The sequence below is a fragment of the Hordeum vulgare genome, chromosome 3H (genome assembly GCF_904849725.1).
Source record: "Hordeum vulgare subsp. vulgare chromosome 3H, MorexV3_pseudomolecules_assembly, whole genome shotgun sequence".
Taxonomy (NCBI): Eukaryota; Viridiplantae; Streptophyta; class Magnoliopsida; order Poales; family Poaceae; genus Hordeum; species Hordeum vulgare.
This window is the reverse complement of record NC_058520.1, coordinates 149224730-149231689: the sequence shown is the minus strand read 5'-3', so window position 1 is coordinate 149231689 and position 6960 is coordinate 149224730. Positions and strand designations below refer to the sequence as shown.

At 44.5% G+C, this 6960-nt stretch overlaps 1 long non-coding RNA gene across 1 annotated transcript; it reads right to left on the bottom strand.

The window, feature by feature from the left end:
- Positions 1–416: 416 nt before the first annotated feature.
- LOC123439705 lies at positions 417–1340 on the bottom strand. The gene is made up of 2 exons (XR_006630141.1): positions 902–1340; positions 417–805 (listed from the first exon to the last, which is right to left on the bottom strand). It is a non-coding gene; the product is annotated as an uncharacterized LOC123439705 (long non-coding RNA).
- Between the last annotated feature and the right edge of the window lie 5620 nt (positions 1341–6960).

Genomic DNA, 6960 nt, shown 5'->3' with positions numbered 1-6960 from the left:
GAGTTGCATATTGACGAAACCCCACATTTAATTATTTAGTTCACTCCTGTTTAGGTACACATTAATATCAAATGTTGTTAAGCATGAAAAGGGGTGAAGCACAATTAAACTACCTATCTAGGCATTTTAAATGGGGCTGAAAACGTCATATAGCATCTCCGAAACGACCCCACACGTTAACTTTGAAATCTCTGTAGATTTATCCTAAACCCATTTTATGTTTTAAACGGCAAAAAAATGTGGACCATGTGAAACTACATGTCATTGTAGTCGGTTTACATATATAGCTCATCTTGAACAGAGCTACGGTTAACTCGCTATGAATTAAACCGTTTCTATCACGTTGACACGTAAATCAATGAAAAATAGCATGCTAAACAATTTTAAATATGCATGAGAGTTAGAAAATATTAATCTAAGCGAAATTCTAGCCAAGTTACATATATAACTTGTCGCAATCCGGTGCACGGATTAAAAGTCACGACCGTTTTAAAATATGCATCTTTGTGAAATCCCTGGTAATAATTAAAACCGCCAAACTCGAAAAAAACTAATATGGGCCAAAACTAGTGGCACAATATAGCTATAATGTGCCTAGGGCGCAATATAACAGAGGTGGGGCTGGCGCTAACTCAAGTGGCCTTGAGCCGGGTCGATGGGTCTTGCGAGGCCTCGGCCGGCTGGAGCTGGGCCGGCTTCGGCTGGGGCGCTACCGGGCCGGGACGCCAAGCTAGCCCAGGAGCAGGGCAAGGCCCACGCATTGGAAGTCTGGAGAGACGCTCGTTGACCCAGCCGTTCGTGCTCGCTGCAGAGGAAGCAGTCACAGTCAACGGCGGCTCCATGCGAGGGAGTCCGACAGGGCACGACCAACGAGTATGGCCGGGATGGGTTGGGGGCGTACTGATCCGGTCGGGGGCGAGGTCACGCGGAGCTTTGGGCAAGGACGACGGCTGCTCGAGTCCGTTTGGGCTGACATGGAGTTCTTGAATTCTATGGTTGTTCCTCACCAACATAGAAGAAAGGGAGAGCGGGGAGGTTAGAGAGAGGAATGATGGAAAGGAAGGAGAGGGGCATGTGCTTAAGGTTGTTGCGACCTGGTGGTGGCGCTCGCCGGTGCTGCTCCGATTCAACCTGGATCGAGGCTAGAGAAGATGGGAACGAGGCGCTCGACCTTGCGGGCCTGTTTGTCGCTGCAATGAGGAGGCCTCCCGTTCGCCCGATCTGACCACAAACGGACAGGATTGATGGATCTGACTAACCCGCGTTGGCTGGTGGAATGAAGTAGTGGCGGCGGATCCAGATAGGGAGGATCCCGAGGAGGGAGGTGTAGCTGACGACGGTCGGATTGGGGGATGGGACAGACCTCCTATAATTTGGGGTTGGTACATATTTATACCTATATATACTAGCAAAAGGAATCGTGCATTGCAACGGGAGAAAAACAATTATAATCTTCAATGATGCTGATCATATTATGTCTTTAAAATTTTAGGACATTTCTTAAAATGCATGAATATTTTTTGGATTAGCAAACATTTTTTTCAATTGCACTCAAAAAATAACACACAAACTTTTTTTTCAAAATCATTGACTTTTATACTTTTCACCAACATTGTTCTCAAAATTATGAACATTTTTCTGAATATGCGAATATTTTTACAAAAATCCTAAGCATTTTTTGAATTCACAAACATTTTATATTTTCTTCAAACTTTTATTTCAAAATTCCCAGTTTTGTAAATTGAAAAGTTTTTCAAAGTTCTAAATTATTTAAACAAACAAATGGAACAGAAAAATGAAAATAGAAAATGAGACTAAAAACAGAGGCACGCACTGTTTTTAAGATTTTTACACGCACTTTTGTTTAAAATCGTTGACTTTTTTATTTTATGGAATTTTTCTCAAAGTTCAAACATTTTTTATATGCAAACATTTTTGAAAACTCCTGAGTAGTTTTTGAATTCTCAAAGAAATATGTTTTTTTGAATATTTTATTTCGAAATTCTCTATTTCTTAAAATTGAGAAAAGTTGTTTGAAGTTCTAAATTATTTAAAGTAGAAAAACAAAATGGAACTGAAAAGAAAAATAAAAAAACTAAACTAAAAAAACAAGCGTCCACGCATGGGCCGGCCCAAACAAGTGTGCTGCATCTTTTTCCAACGCCCAGAGCGTAATATAGGAGGTTCCTACATGGGCCGGCCCAGTCCGGTGATTTTACTGTTTGAAACGTTTTTAATAACTTATAGGTGGCATTGGTAGGTAATTTTAGTCAACTTTAAGGGCAATTTGAATGACGTACGGAAGAAGCACTGTTTACTTTATTAGTAGGTAAGATATATATATATATATATATATATATATATATATATATATATATATATATATATATATATATATATATATATATATATACTAGGACAAATGCCCGTGCGATGCAACGGGACAAGAATATCACAGTTTTACAGTTAAGTTAGTGGATCGGACATTCAATCTCTAGATCAATGCTTAACATGAATTTTCTTTAAAAATGATTGATTTGTCTTGAATAATTGCGGTCGACAATTTTGCCCCATGAATATCTGCGTGGCGTGGCTTTCTTCTCTCGGTGAAAATCATCCTCGGTCTCGTCTCATCCAGAAAAAGAAACGGTCGGCATCATCAGATCGCGCTGCCCACCCCGAGACAGCACATCCTCTTCACGTCGTCGCCCACAGCGGCGAAATGGATGCGTATGGATGCTACTCCGGCCAACACGTACCACAGTTTTCTTCTATTATTTCACACTGTAAAACTCGCCGGGTTTATCCTCTTTCCCAACACGCACCCACACGCACACACCAGTGTGCGCCCACCATGGCTCGCCGCGCCCCTGCTCCTACTCCCAGCCATCCTCCTGCTCCTGCTACTATCGGCCACGCCCGTGCTCTCCGTCGCCGTGGCCGGCACCATCGTCTTCACCACGCTCGGCCGCAGCTGCTACGCCTTCGACGTCTTCGCACTCCCGCTCGCCCTCGCCTCCTCCCTCTCCCTTCCCACCTCCCCTGCCCCAGAGCTCTGCCTCACCGACGGCGCCTCTGTCAACTACAACGGCAACTTCGCGCCCTCCTCCGACGCGCTCCTCTTCGTCTTCGAGCGCAACGGCTCCCTCAACATCTACCTCTCCCCCGCCCCTCCTGCCTCCTCCTCCCGCCGCGTTGCGCTCCAGCTCGAGGAGGGTGTCGCAGACCTTCTTGGCGATGGGCTTGGGTGGATCGGACTGGAGCGCGGCGAGGAGTTGGGCCTTGAGCGCGACCTGGGCGTCGGGGGAGAGGACGGGCCAGAGCAGGGGCGGCGCGGCGGCGAAGGAGTCGGAGGTCGGGGAGAGGAGCTTACGGAGGAGGACGGCGGCCATGGCGCGGAGCTCGATGGGGATGGCCGGCGCGACGAGCGAGGAGGCGAGGCGCAGCACGAGGGGCTCCGGGTGGGAGCCGCGGATGCCATGGATCTGCCCCCGAATCCTAACCGCGGGTTTTTTGTAAAATTACAAAAAACGATTCATTTTTTTCACTTAAATCTGGACTGCGGGTTGATTAAAGGAAACTACAGGGGCTTATCTGTAAAAATGCCCGACGGACGACAGAAGCCATCGGTGCTTTATTATTAGGGACATATATATATATATATATATATATATATATATATATATATATATATATATATAATAATATTAATAATAATAATAAAGCGGCTATTGCTTCCGTCGGAAAACCCACCGCGGCATTTTTATTAAAAAAACTTGTAATTTTTGTTATTCAACCCGTGCTCCATCATTTATCTGCAACGCAAAAGGAAAAAACGATTCACTACAAAAATTATACACGTACGCATCGCCTCCTCCCGTCGACCCTAAGCCACCCTGGCCTGTGCCCAGGCCGCCGCCACACCACTCGCTCCCGCGGCCGACCTCAGCCGCCACCGCTGCCGATCTCAACCCACCCGCCTCCGCGGCCGTACCTCTCCCCGCTCACTGCCCCTGTTGCGGCGCTCGAGCGCATCGCGTCGACCTTGGTCCACCCTGGCCTGTGCCCAGGCCGCTGCCATACCACTCGCCGCCGCGGCCGACCTCAACCACCACTGTTGTCGATCTCAACCCACCCGCCTCCGCAGCCGTACCACAGCCCGCTTGCTTCCCCCGTTTCGACGCTTGAGCACAGCTTCTGGATCAAATCAATGCGACAACTATAGTGACTGGGGATGATGCGTCTGCTCGATGCAGAACGGCGGCGGCGCGCGGATAAGGCGCGGCGGCTCGAAGTACTTGCAGGTGGAGGCGGGCCTCCATGGCTCACACGGGGAACTCTGAGGTTATGGCGCGGCAACGGCGACTCCTTATGGCCACATAGAGGCACCTAACCCTTGATCCCCTCATCATATCTCCTCCTCCGGCAGGAACTCATCATGTGGTGAGATCCCCTCCCCATGCCTCCAACCGTGTGCCAAGCACCGACAAGAAATTTTGTTTTGTGGGGATTTGTTTGCTCATGAATGAATGCATTGAATGTAAGATTGTATTGTTGTAGAGACAGAGAATGGAACACCACCTTCAGTTTGTCATCTGATCCCACATTCTCTACCCCATGAGTGAAATAAGATAACAGTCCATTGATCAATTCATGTAGCCTCTTTGTTTTGCTTTGCTTGTCCCGCTCAATTTCTCATCATGGTGGAATTTACAATGGACGGGTTGATTTCTCAACAAAATAGGACAGGACTAACTACATTAGTTAGTAAGCTTATTATTTTAATAAATCAAAATGATTATAAAAAGATTAAAAGCGTATGGTATTTTTTTCTCCCGTTGCAACGCACGGGCCCTTTTGCTAGTATATATATACACGAGGTAGGTTGGGTTAGGGTTATCTCATCACATCGATAGAAATCAAACGGTCGAGATTATTAGGTTAGGGCGTCCAATTGACAAACCGATGATGATTTGGGGTATTATGGGGTTGATCCAGACCCAACGGTCACAACGTATGTTTCGGGTTCGGGATAGGTTTTCAACCTAGGTTGCGAGCGGACCGGTGCACTGTGCACAGAGGCTAGGCGGAGATGAGAGGGAAATGGGCAGCCCGACAACAGGTTTTTTAACACCGAAAACGTCCGACTAATAAACCGACGATGGTGTCACTACGGTCGACCGTTCGGGTACTAAATGGACTCCGATTGTGATGAAACTTGCCAGGCGTCCTACCTATAATAAAATAAGATTGCACGCCAAGTTTCAACCCAATCCTAGAATATTTATACACACATTTAAAACAATATTTTAAAATGATGTCGCACGCGCGTGCGTGTGTGGTTGGTCTCAGAACGGATAACGACAAAAACAGAGAGAACCATCAACTAATAACGGATGCAAGTTTTGAAAACTGACGGCAACAGAGTGCCGATGCAATGCGGATGATGCGAATGATGCGATGGTGAATGCGACAACCAAACTAATCACACGACAAGAACAAAATAAAAGGGGAATCTTCTGGAGCGGCGGTCTCGGGCTGTTACAACTCTCCTACACTAACAAGAGATCTCGCCCCGAGATCTAAGAATGAAAAGGGGAAGAGGATGAGAAGAAGAGGTAAAACTTGAGTCGCTTCTTTGACAAACAAGTGAAACTAATGACTCTTGAAAGGTTGCAAGGAGAAGAAGAATGATATGAGAAATAAGCGAGAATGGAAACAAAATTTCGGGAGCACTTCGGCAGGAAATGGGGATAAAATTTGATAAGATGGATAGAACTTGAAAGAAAACACAACACTCCGGTTAAATGAATAAGAAAGGAAAGAACATGATCTTGACATAAATAGATAATGGATAAAAGAGAGCACATTACACCAACTCTAGAACAAGAGAACAGAAACTAGATCATTGGAAAGAACAGAATGGAGGAGAAAATGACAACAACTACCACAATTCAATTTTACAAGCAGCCTTGCAAGAAGAATTGAACGGAGTTGTTGGCAAACCAACAACGGAAAGAACAAGCTTGAAGTGTACTTATGAAAACCATCTCAAAATAATGAGGTGACAACCAGCACTAACAAAAACAAGGATTGATTGGGAGCAACAAGATATGCAAACCTTCTTTCACCAAGAGGATACATTGAGAACTTGGGTCAATTATAATCACCATAATAGCAACAATCCTGAGACAAGCTTTAGGTGAAATCTAATTCAAGATAGCTCAATGAAGAAATCATGGGTTGAAAAAAATATCTAATGATCAAAGAATTTCTGGATTTAAATATCTCATTCTTGAAACAACTTCTCTTCGACACTCCTCCATTAACAAGAATGCTATAATACCACCTCAAAGGCTAATAGAGGAACAATTGCACTTGGAAAAGCAAGACAAAGAACACGTGAGCACCTGCAACTAGAATCTTGAAGAACACCTTGAGAATGAATTGATACCATGAGCCACTCTGGAAGAAAGCTTGAAATCACTTGATGAAACAAGAATAATTAAGAATTATGTCATGCTTATCCTTCATCAAGTTAAATTGATGACAAACAACGAATTTAGCATACCACTTATTCTTCTTGAAAAGAGAGAGATAGATAGAGCAAAAACTTGAAAAAGTCTTGGAAGAAAACACCGGTAAGAATTAAAATGAATGAGACAACCATAAATGAACCAATATACTTGAGAATGAAGAGATCATGATCCACCTCAGAGATAAAAATTTGAACAAGGCACGGGAATAATTGAGATACGAATGAAGAGACAACAATTGAGAAGAATTTGAGAATGAAAGCTGAAAGCTCAGAATGAAGAAATCTTCTGAAATAATGGCCTTCGGAGGATCGAGAAATGAACACAACACTGAAATGCACCCGATAGATATGGAAGGAATTACTCATCCGGAAAACATTGAAGAGAGAGCACAAAGCTGAGATGAAAATCTTCAAAAGAATGA